Source organism: Oratosquilla oratoria, chromosome 32 (assembly GCF_046742065.1).
Source record: "Oratosquilla oratoria isolate Oo_2021 chromosome 32, ASM4674206v1, whole genome shotgun sequence".
NCBI classification, from domain to species: domain Eukaryota; kingdom Metazoa; phylum Arthropoda; class Malacostraca; order Stomatopoda; family Squillidae; genus Oratosquilla; species Oratosquilla oratoria.
The window spans coordinates 27,073,224-27,085,494 of NC_134808.1; positions in this window are offsets into that span (position 1 = coordinate 27,073,224).

The window sequence follows — 12,271 nt, forward strand, 5'->3', positions numbered from 1 at the left end:
TTGGAAGGAGCAAATATGAGAATTTTCGCCATTTTGCTTAGTATCTACATGAGAAAATAAGAATGAAGGAGACTGTAAGAGACCATAAGGCCTGCAATAGGCAATTCCATGTCCCTTACCACCTGTTGTCCCCATAGTCGAGCCTTTTCTTAAAACAACCGATAGTTTCAGCGATCACTACATGGTTACTAAGTCTATTTCATTCGTTGACCACTCTATTGGTAAACCAGTTCTTGCTCATTTCCTTCGTATATCTAAATTTGTCCAATTTAGATCCATTACTGGGAGTCCTACCCTGTTGTCTTAATATGATGACCTTGTTTGTGTCATCCTTGTTAAAGCCTTTGTTCCACTTGAACACCTCAATTAGATCAACCGGCACAATGCGTCTGAACTCATGTATCATTCTCCTTTGTACTGATCTAGCGAATCGATATTCATTCTATAGGACGGAGACCAAAACTGTACCGCATTTTCTGAAATAAGCAAATGGTGACAGTTTATCAATAGAAAGGTAGAAGCTAATATGCCATGTCCGCACTGGTTATTTGTAGTGTTTCTAAAAACGAGAAAATGAAAAAGGAGAGTTTTGTCTCTCCCTCATTTTGTAGATATTGAGTAAGTGTCTGTGGCTCGTTAATATATGTTAATATATAAATATATATATATATATATATATATATATATATATATATATATGTATATATGTATGTATATATATGACACACAGGAAACCCACAGTCGGATGAAATAAAATTCGAATAAAGAAGAATCCTATATTTCGGCTATCAACTGTACCCTCTTCAGGAAGAGGGCTACAGTTGATAGCCGAAAGAGGACTACAGTTGATAGCCGAAATATAGGATTCTTCTTTATTCGAAGTTTATTTTCTCCGACTGTGGGTTTCCTGTGTGTCATTTACAAATGTGCTACTACATCTCTGTTTAGAAAAATATATATGTATATATAAATATATATATATATATATGTATATATACATATATATATATATATAGACTACATATATATATACATATATGTATATATATACATATATATATATACACACACATATATATGTATATATATACATATATATACATATATATATATATATATACACACACATATATATATATACATATATATATACTCACATATATATGTATATATATACATATATATATATATGAAGTATTTTGAAAATGATGATGTGTTACCAAATGGCCAAAAATATATAACCATAAGGATGGACTGTAAGAGATTGATGGTGATAAATATAACAAGAAAGAGAGAGAAAGAGATGAGAACGAAAAGGAAAGAATGAATAATGCAAATATATTGGAAATGGAATAGACTTTCTTCCCCGATTTGTGAAACGAGTGTAGACAAAGAAAAAGAGTTTAAGGATAGAAAATGAGGTAACAAAAGGAAAAAATGGAAAGTTAAAGAAAACGAACTAAGAAAAAAGAAAAAGGAATAAAAGGAAGAAAAAGAAAAAAGAAAAAAAAGAAAAAGAAAAAAGAAAAAGAAAAGAAAAAATAAAGAAGAGGAACGAGAAAAAAAGAAAGAAAAAAAGAGAAAAAGAGAGATTCACAGCAGGACTCCGCCATCAGATGAAGGCTTCAACCACGTTTCGAACGATTGGGTTTGAACCATTTCCGATTGAAAAGAAGGATTCGAAACCCAATATGGGCCTCCATTGCATCGGATGAATCTCTGGGTATCATGAACATTCCCCGGACTCTCCCCCTCCTCTCCCCCCGGAGCCTCTCCCTCTTCACCGGAGGATCTCCCCCATTCCCGGAAGCCGACAAGAAACTTTTTTTTTTTTGGGGGGGGGGGAGAACTCCCCTAGAGGCTTTCCATGCCCCACACCACCCCGGAGGCTGACAAGACCTTCCATTCAGGTCTTGGGGGGAGAAAAAGAGGACAGAAAAGGAGGGATGTCGTGGGAAGTCACCTTGATGCCCTCAGCATCTTAAGCCAATAGGGCGATAATGGATAGAGTGAGGCGAGGGAGGGGGAAGGGGGGAGAGGGAAGGAGTAAGGGGAGAGGGGGAGAGAGGAGGGGGAAGGGGAGGAAGGTGAGGGGGAGAGGAGAGAAGAGGAGGGGGAATGGGATGGAAGAATGGGAAGGGAGGAGGGGGAATGGGGGAAAAGGGGAGAGGAGGGGGGAATAGCATCCCTGCTCATTCAGCTCATGACCTGTAAATGGGTTCTTTTTTTCTCTTGCTTTTTATTTGCCTTGTTCCTTCTTCCTCCTCTTCTTCCTCCTCTTCCTCCTCCTCCTCCTCCTCTTCTTCGTCCTCCTTCTTCTTCTCCTCCTCCTACAGGTAAAGTAACAACCACCAAAGAGAAAGAAACTCTGCAATCCGATCTAGACAAATGTAAAGTCATGCACATTGGAAATAACAATGATCACATTCAATACCAAATGAATGGCGAAATACTGGATTCAGTAACTAAAGAAAAAGATTAGAAATTTTAGTATCAAATGACTTGAAGCCAAGTCAACATTGCTCAGAAGTTGTTAAAACATCAAGTAAATTGGTTGGCTTCATCGGAAGAGTCTTCGAAAAGAAATCAGAAAAAATATTGCTAAACCTTTATAATTCCTTGGTCCGTTCCCATCTCGAATACTGTGTACAATTTTGGTCCCCATACTACCAGAAAGATATTAGTAAACTAGAAAGAGTGCAACGGAGCATGAGAAATATGATACCAAGGCTGAGAAATCTGCCGTATGAAGAAAGAATTAAAAGTCTAAACTTATTCTCACTTAAAAAAAAAAAAATGCTAGGAGATTTAATTGATGTTTGAAAATGTTGAAAGGCTTTGACAACATCAATGTCGAAGATTATTTCTTATTAGACCAATCAAATATAAGAAGACGTCACGATTTTAAAGTAATTGGTAAAAGATTTTCTTCGAATGAGAATAAGCACTTCTTTAACCTGGTAGTTAATGTGTGGAATTCGTTACCTTCCACTGTCGTTGAAAGTAACACAATAGCAGCATTTAAAAATCGCTTAGATAAATATTTGGACTCTAATCCGCAAATAAAATATTATCCCTTGCAATAAAAGATCTCACAGCCTGGCATTTAATTGCAATTGGATAGGATAGTGATAGCAGTAGTGTTAGTTCATTTTCTGCCCTGCTTTCGTAATTGTAGATTAGTTTAGTAAACACAAACAGCCTCGTTAGGGCCAGTAGGACGGCTGTTGTTTGTTTTTCCTTTGTGTTCCTTTATGTTCTTTTGTTCCTCCTAATCCTCGTCCTCCTCCTCATCATCCTTTTTCTCATCTTACTTCCTCCTAATCCTTCGCCTCGCGCTCTACCTCTTTCTCCTCCTCTTCCTCCCTCCTCCCTCCTCCCTCCTCCCCCTTCCTCCCCCACTCCACCTTCTCCTCATCCTCCTCTTTCATCATCACAACCACCAGTACACCCACCCTCCCCCCTCCTCCTCCTCCTCCTCCTCCTACTACTCCTCCCTCCTCCCACCTCCTCCTCCTCTTCCCCCTCCTCTTCTTATTCTTCCTCCTTCCACTTGGAAAGAGACAAAGTGGAGTCGGGTGTCTTGATCCGGCTCAAAAGTCCTGACGTGACGCCGCTCACGGGTAAGGGGATGGAGGGAGGGGAGGGGAGAATGGCACCACACTCAGCTTTGACGTTTCCGCTCCCGTAGTCGTCCTCTGTATCGGCACCGCGAAGCCCAAAACTATCTTGTCTCTCCAACTTCATCGCCGTCGTCGTCGTCGTCGTCGTATTCGTCATCATCGTCGTCGTCGCCATCATCATCGTTATCATTATCATTATCATCATCATCATCATCGTTATCAAGAGGAGGAGGAAGAAGAGGAGGAAGAAGAGAAAGGAAGAATAAAAAGGAAGAATAAAAAGAAGAGGAAGAAGAAGAGGGAGGAGGAGAAGAGAAGGAGGAGGAAGAGGTATAGGATGAGGAGGAGGTGGAGGAGGATGAATAGGAGAAGAAGGAAGTGTGAAAAGTAGAAAAAAGAAGGGAAAGAAGAATGCGAGGAAGGAGGAAGTAAGAGAAGGTGGAGAAGCAAGAGGTGAAACAGAAGAAGTATAAAAGGGAGAAGAGATTAACAAGAGGAGGAGGAGAACGAGGAGGAGGAAGGAGGAGGAGGAGAAGAAAAAGAAGAAGAAGAAGAAGAAGAGAAAGGAGAGATGAGGGGAAGGAGGAGGAAGAGAGAGGAGAAGGAGGAGTAGGAAGGAGGAGGAGAAGAAGGATCAGGTGAAAGGAAAAGAGAAGAAAAATAAGACGAACGAGAGAGGAAGAGGAGGAGGGGGAAGGAGGAGGAGGAGGAAAAGGTGAAAGAATATGAAAAGAAGACGAGAGGAAGAGGAGGGAGAAGAAGGAAAGAGGTGAAGGAGGAGGAGGAGCGTAAGGAGAGATAGGAGGAGGGAGAGGAAGGAAGAGAAGGAGGAGGAGGAGGTGGTGGTGGAGGAGGAAGAAGAGAAATACGTTTAATCAGAACTTGAGTCGTTCTGAAGGAGTGTGACAGCGCACTTAATAGTTTCCGGCACTTGTGACTTTTTTTTTTTTTTTTTTTTTTGAGGGGGAGGAGGAATCATGTGTTCGAGGTTTTATGTCTTCTTTTTCTATATTTTCTTAATGAAGTCTCTTTTGCTCTCTATCTACCTATGTCTCTCTGTCTATCTCTTGTACGTGTAAATATATATCATATATGTGTACATATATATATATATATATATATATATATATATAATAGATATGTATGCATTTATGTAGTTTATATTAAATATATATATATATATATATATATATATATATATATACACATGTGTGTGCGTGTGTGCGAGTGTGTGCGTGCGTGCATGTGCATGGATGTGCGTGTGCATGTGTACGTGTGTGTCAGTGTGTGTGAATTAGAAAGAAAAGTCCGGTTTGTCCTTTGTGAAATCCTCGACGCCGACGACCTCCTTTGTTGCCAAAAAGTGGAACAAGGCTGACCTTTGTGGATTCGTGGGCGAACTCACAAAGGTTGCGGTACCAGCTGGTGTTTTGGTAAGGAGTAGGAGGAGGAGGAGGAAGGGGAGGAGGAGAGAAGAGAAGTAAGTGGGAGGAGGAGGAGAAGGGAAGAGGAAGGGGAGGAGTAGGAGGAGGAGGGGGGAGAGGAGGAAGGGGAGGAGGAGAGAAGAGAAGTAAGTGAGAGGAGGAGAAGGGAAGAGGAAGGGGAGGAGTAAGAGTAGGAGGAAGAGGAGGGAGAGGAGAGAGAGGAGGAGGGAAGAGGAAGGGGAGGAGGAGAGATGAGGAAGAGGAGGAGGAGAGAGAGGAAGAGGGAAGAGGAAAGGAGGAAGGGGAGAGGAAGGGGAAGGAGAAGGTAAGAGGAAGAGGAGGAGGAGAGGGACAAGGAGGAGGGAAAGGAAGGGAAGAGGAGGAGGAGGAAGAGGAGGACCATACCTTAGAAGAGTTTGTTTATATTCGCGAGTGCGGGGTGTGGAGGAGGAGGAGGAGGAGGAGGTGGGAGTAAAGGTGGTGGTTGGAAGGATGGAGGTGGGATGGTGGTAGCGTTTGATGTTTGTTATTGTTTTGTTGTTGTTGTTGTTGTTGTTGTTTTGTTGTTGTTGTTGTTGTTTGGGCGTAATCGTCCGTGTGATGTCCAGCCAATGTTTAGGAAGTGTAAATAAGCAGATGAATAAATAATTGTTAAAATTATTATCAAATAACATAACATGCGTAAACAAGCGAACAGATTTACATGAATATAGATTACTAGTTATTCAAATAGATGAAAAATGAAATGATCAGCCTATGAATGAATAATTAATATTTTGTGTAAACACATGATTAAAACTTGAGTGTATAGATTAATGAATATATAAATGAATAGATGAATTAATAGGTAAATATGTAGGCAATGTGATAAATAGACGTGATTATTTAAACAAACAAATGATGTAGAAATATAAAGATCAATAAATATATAAATAGGTGAGTACTTTACAAAAGTAAAAATAAACATAACGTAAGAATGGAGGAGACTGCAAGAGACCATAAGGTCTACACTAGGCAGTTCCATGTCCATTACCACCTGTTACTCTCGTCCATAAAATTGTCTAACCATGGCTCAAAACAACCGATAGCTTCAGCGCTCACTATATGGTTATTAAGTCTATTTCATTCGTTAAACCACTGTTAGTAAACCAGTTCTAGCCTATGTCTTTCTTAAATCTAAATTTGTCCAATTCAGATCCATTACTTCGACTCCTGTAAATATAGCAATAATTATTTTTTTTCCTCCCGCATCCGCTTAAAGTCGACCCAATATGGAACTTCCCACGTCTGCTGGATCCTCCCACACAAATGACCACCACCCCCCACCCGCACCCCCACCCCCGCTTACCACCCCACCACCCCCCGGCTCGTTTTGTTGTTTTTGGCAACGAAAATATACTCTGTGTTTTTGGTCATTTAATGCATTTTCCTTCATCCTCAGTTTTATCCTCATCGTCATTATCACCCCCTCCCCCATCCTAATCCTCACTCATCCTCATCCTACTTCTTTATTTTCAACTTTCTTCCTACTCTCTCTTCATTTTCCTCCTCATTCTCCTCCTCTTCCTCCTCCCCTTATTCCTCATTCTCTTCCTCCCCTCCTCTTCTTCTTGTTCTCCTCCTCCTCCTCCTCCTCCTCCTCCTCCTCCTCCTCCTCCTCCTCCTCCTCCTCCTCCTCCTCCTCCCACTCATCATTCTCCTCCTCCACCTCCACCTCCTTCTCCTCCTCCCACTCCTCATTCTCCTCCTCCCCTCCTCCACCCCCTCCTACTCCCACTCCTCATTCCCCTCCTCCTCCTTCTCCTCCCACTCCTCATTCCCCTCCTATTCCTCTCCTCCTCTGCCTCCTCCACCACCTACTCCACCTTTCCCTCCACCTCATTTTCCTCTTCTTCCTCATTCTCCTCCTCCCCTCCACCTCCTTCTCCTCCCACTCCTTCTCATTCTCCTCCTCCTCCCCTCCTCCTCCTCCTCCCACTCCACCTCTTCCCCTCCTCCCCTCCTCCTCCTCTCCTCTTCCTCCTTCGCCTCCTCCTCCTCCTCCTCCTCCTCCTCCTCCTCCGCTTCCTTCTCCGCCTCCTCATTCTCCTACTCCTCCTCCCCCTCCCCCTCCGCTTTCTCATTCTTCTATTCCTCTTCCTCATTCTCTTCCTCTTTCTCCTCCTCTTCCTCTTTCTCCTCTTCCTCTTTCTCCTCCTCTTCCTCCTCCCCTCCTCCTCCACATCCTTCGCCTCCTCATTCTCCTTCTCATTCTACTCCTCATTCTCCACCTCCTCTTCCTACTCCTCCTCCTCCTCCTCCTCCTCCTCCTCCTCCTCCTACCCCCCACCCCCTCCCTGGTGTAGCCTGGTCGGCTCATAGCCGGGGCCTTGGTGTCCTCATTAGCGCGTCTGTGTCTCTGCTTCCCCTTTATACTCTCTGGTTGTAGACTCCGACAGTGATGTCCTGCGTCCGTTTATTTTTATCTCTATCTTATCTTATTATGTTTGTTTTTCTTATAATTTCTTCTATAGACACCTTTTCCAACTAAGTTTTTTTCCCTAATAAGCATTTTTTTTTAGATAAACGCTTCTTAATTACACATGTTTTTCCAACAAAGATTTTTTCTAATAGGATCTATTTATATATTTTTTTTACCTAAAGTATTTTTAATTAAACACCGAAGTTAAACTAAAATTGTTTTTATAAGCACAAGCCACTGGACCTTATTTTGTTTATTTTTTAGAAAACGAGTTATATTTATATACATTATATATATATATATATATATATATATATATATATTTATATATATATATATATATATATATATATATATATATATATATAATCATTCTTTCCCATTGATCTCCTTCCTCTATCCCTTTTATTTCCTTCCTCCTTCCCCGTTCCCCTTACCCTTTTCACTTCTCCTTTTCCTTTTCCTCTTCCTCTTTCTCCTTTTCCCTTTCCCCCTTCCTCTTCCCCTTCCCCCTCTCCCTTCCCCCTTTCCCCTTCCCCTTCCCTTTTTCAATTTCCCCTAACACTTTCCCCTTCCCTCTCGCCTTTTCCCACGTACCCCTTCCCCTTTCCTCTTCTCCCTTCTCCTTCTCCCGTTACATTTTACTCTCTTCCCTTTCCCCTGTAACCCTTCCCCTTTCCACCTTCTTCCTTCTCCTTCTCCCGTTACCATTTTACTCTCTTCCCTTTTCCCCGGAACCCTTCCCCTTTCCACCTTCTTCCTTCTTCTCCCGTTACCATTTTACCCTTTTCCCTTTTCCCCGTACCCCTTCCACTTTCCTCCGTAACCATTTCCCTTTCTCCCTTCTCCATTCTCCTTCCCCCGATACAATTTACCCCTTATCTTTCCCCCTTATCTTTTTTCCTTCCCCTTTCCCTTCCTCTTCCTCCTTCCTCCTTCCCCCTTCCCCCTTCTCCTTTTCCCCTTTCCCTCTTCTCCCTTCTCTTCCCGTTACACTTTACCCTCTCTCTGCCTTCCCTTTCCCCTTTGCCTTTGTATACCTTCCCCCTTACTCATTCCAACTTCCCCATTCCGTCTTACACATTCTCCATTCCCCATTCCCTGTTCCCCTTACCCCTTACCATTGCCCACCCCCTGTAACCCCATACCCATCCCCTTTACACCTTACCTCTTACCCTTGCTCATTCTCCCATACCCCTTACCTCTTACCTTTCCCCATTCCGAATCTTACCCCTTACCTCTTAATCCTTCCCTGTTACCCGCTTACTCTTGCCCGTCCCCCCTTACCATTGTCCATCACCTGTTATCCCTTACTCCTTACCCCTTCCCTGTTACCTCTTACCCCTTACTTCGTACCCCTTACCCTTTACCCCATACCCTATACTCCTTACCCCTTCCCCATTACCCCTCACTCTTTACTCTCTACCCCTTGCTCCTTTCCCGTTACTAGTTACCACTTCTCCGTTACCCCTTCCCCTTTACCCGTTACCCCTTACTCCTTACTCCATTTACTCCTTACCCCATTTACTTCATACCCCATGTACCCCTTACCCCATGTACCCCTTACCCCATGTACCCCTTACCCCATGTACCCCTTACCCCATGTACCCCTTACCCCATGTACCCCTTACCCCATTTACTCCATACCCCATGTACCCCTTACCCCATGTACCCCTTACCCTATGTACCCCTTACCCCATGTACCCCTTACCCCATGTACCCCTTACCCTATGTACCCCTTACCCCATGTACCCTTTACCCCATGTACCCCTTACCCTTTATTTCTTACCCTTTACCCTTTACTTCTTACCCCGTACCTATTACCCTTTACCCCTTCCCCGATACCCCTTACTACTTACCCCTTATTCTTTACCTCTTACTCCTTTCCCGTTACCAGTTACCCCTTCTACGTTACCCATTTCCTATTACCCGGTACCCCTTACCTGTTACCCTTTACCTGTTATCCTTTACCCCTTCTCTCTTACCTCTTCCCCTTTACTTCTTACCCCTTCCCCGTTACTTTTTACTCCTTACTCCTTACCCTTTACAACTTACCCCTTACTCCTTTCCCGTTACCTGTTATCCCTTCCCCGTTACCCGTTACCCCTTACCCCTTAGCCCTTCCCCCTTCCTCCTTTCCCCTTCCTCCTTTGTTCCCGTGTTGGATGACCTATTAGGGTGTTAATAGGTCTAATCAAAGTCTAATGCACAATAATTGTTTATTATGAATTTATACAGGTACTGTGAGGTCTTGGGGTAGCGTGCGCAAAGGCCTGCATCCTCTCATTATCCCCCACGACACAGTGATGCCCTTGATAGATTATATTCTAGCCATGAAATAGATCGTTTCTTTCATATATGAGGACATAAACTTCAGCCAGAATGGGGTCTCTATCACTGAAGCCAGCTTTCAGTCAGGGTCCGTCCACTGAAATGAATGAAATTTATTTTCCTCAGAACAAAACGTTTGTATCTATATATATCTACGTATATATGTATACATATATGTATATATGTGTGTATGTATTTATGTATTTTATTTAATTTTATTTATTATCATTATTTGTTTTTACCATGTATCTGTTTATTCTTACTATTTATTAATTTATTATTTATTATAAATTAATGTTATTTTTCTGTTTGTTTATTATTTATCATTATCTATTTATCTATCTTATTTATCTATTTACTTATTTTTCTATTTATTTAAATTTTTCCTACATCCCACCTAGTTATGGACCAAAAGGCCTCCTGTCGGCATGTTCTTCCTTTATAATCCTTTGTATGCGTGTATATACGTGTGCGTATGTGTATTTACAGGTATGTATGTATGGGCTGGTCAGGTGATATTTAGGCATTGACGAGATATTTTGGACATTGGATGATACAGTCTCGGCGTGAATGAAATGCAAAATACGAGTATACACTTCCCCCTCCTTCCCCTCACCTTTCCCCCTTTTGCTCTACTCCCCTTCACCTTCCCACCCTTTCCCCTTATCCTCCCTTCTCCCTTTCCCCTTGTCCAGTCTCCCACTCCTTTCCCTATCCCCCTTCCCCTATCCCCCTTCCCCTTTCCCCCTTTCCCTTTCCCCTTTCCCTCTTCCACACCCCCTTTACCCCATCTCCATCCCCCTTCCCTCTTTCCTCTTCCACATCCATCTTCCCCTTTCCCTATCCAACATCCACTTTCCCCCCTCACTCTTTCCCCCTTCCACATCCCCTCTTCCCCCATCTCCATCCCCCTTCCCTCTTCCCTCCTCCACATCCCTCTTCCCTTTTCCCCCTTTCCCCATCCCCCTTCCCCATCCCTTATCTCCCATCCCCCCTTCCCTCTTCCCCATCTTCCTTCTCCATCCCCCTTCCCCTTCCCCTTTTCCTCTTCCCCTTCCCCCTTCCCTCTTCCCCTTTCCCTCTTCCCCTTTCCCTCTTCCCCTTTCCCTCTCCCCCGTTCCCCATCCCCCTTCCCCCTTCCCCCTTCCCCTTTACCCCATCCACCTCCCTCCTTTGCACCATCCCCTTTTCCTCATCCCCCTTCCCCATCCCCTTTCCCCATCCCCCTTCCCCCTTCCCTATCCCCCTTCCCCATCCCCTTTCCCCATCCCCTTTCCCCATCCCCATCCCCCTCCCCCCTTCCCTATTACTACATCCACCTCCCTCCTTTCCCCCATCCCCTTTTCCCCACCCCCTTCACCATCCCCTTTCCCCATCCCCTCCCCCCCTTCCCCCTTCCCCCTTACCCCATCCACCTTCCTCCTTTCCTCCTTCGACCTCCACCTTAACCCCTGGCCTTGGACATTCCCAGTCCGTATTGAGCGCTGAAACTATCGGCTGTTTTAAGAAAAGATTAGACAACTTTCTGGATAAGGATGACAGGGGGCCATGGACATGGAACTGCCTAGTATAGACCTTAGGGTCTCTTGCAGTCTCCTTCATTCTTATGTTCTTATGACCCTTCAGGAGGGTCACTCCACCCCCCGCTTGCTCCCAGTTCCTACAGAGACTGAAACGATACCAAAAAAAAATATTTTCTCGCTGTGTGCTCAGGTTTCGTCGTCGTCGACATCATCGTCGTTATCGTCGTCGTCATCATCATCAATATCATCATCATCATCATCATCATCATCATCATCATCATCATCATCATCATCATCAATATCATCATCATCATCATCATCATCATCATCATCATCATCATCATCATCATCATCATCATCATCATCATCATCATCATCATCATCATCATCATCATCATCATCATCATCATCACCATCATCCCCATCATAATCACCACCATCACTACCATCATCACCATCACTACCATTATCACCATCATCACCATCATTACTACCAATATCACTACCATCACCAACGTCCTCATCAATGATGATTATGTTGTCTTTAATATCTTTTTCTGTTATTTTCTCTCTATCTCTTCCTGCCTTTTCTTCTGCTCCTCCTCCCACTCCTCTTCCTCTTTCTCCTCCTCCTCCTCCTCCCCTCCTCCTCCTCCCCTCCATCATCCTCCTCCCCTCCTCCTCCTCCTCTTTCTCTTCTTCCTTCTCCTCCTCCTCCTCTTTCTCTTCTTCCTCCTCCTCCTCCTCCTCCTCCTCCTCCTCCGTACCCTATTCAACCGCGCCTCTTTTGCCCATGTTATTGTCCCCATCCTTATCCTTCCCTTTCTCCTCATTCTTTCTCGTTCCTATTCCGCTCTTCTCATTCTTTCCCGTTCTCATTGTTTTTTCTTCATTTTTTCTTCTCTCATT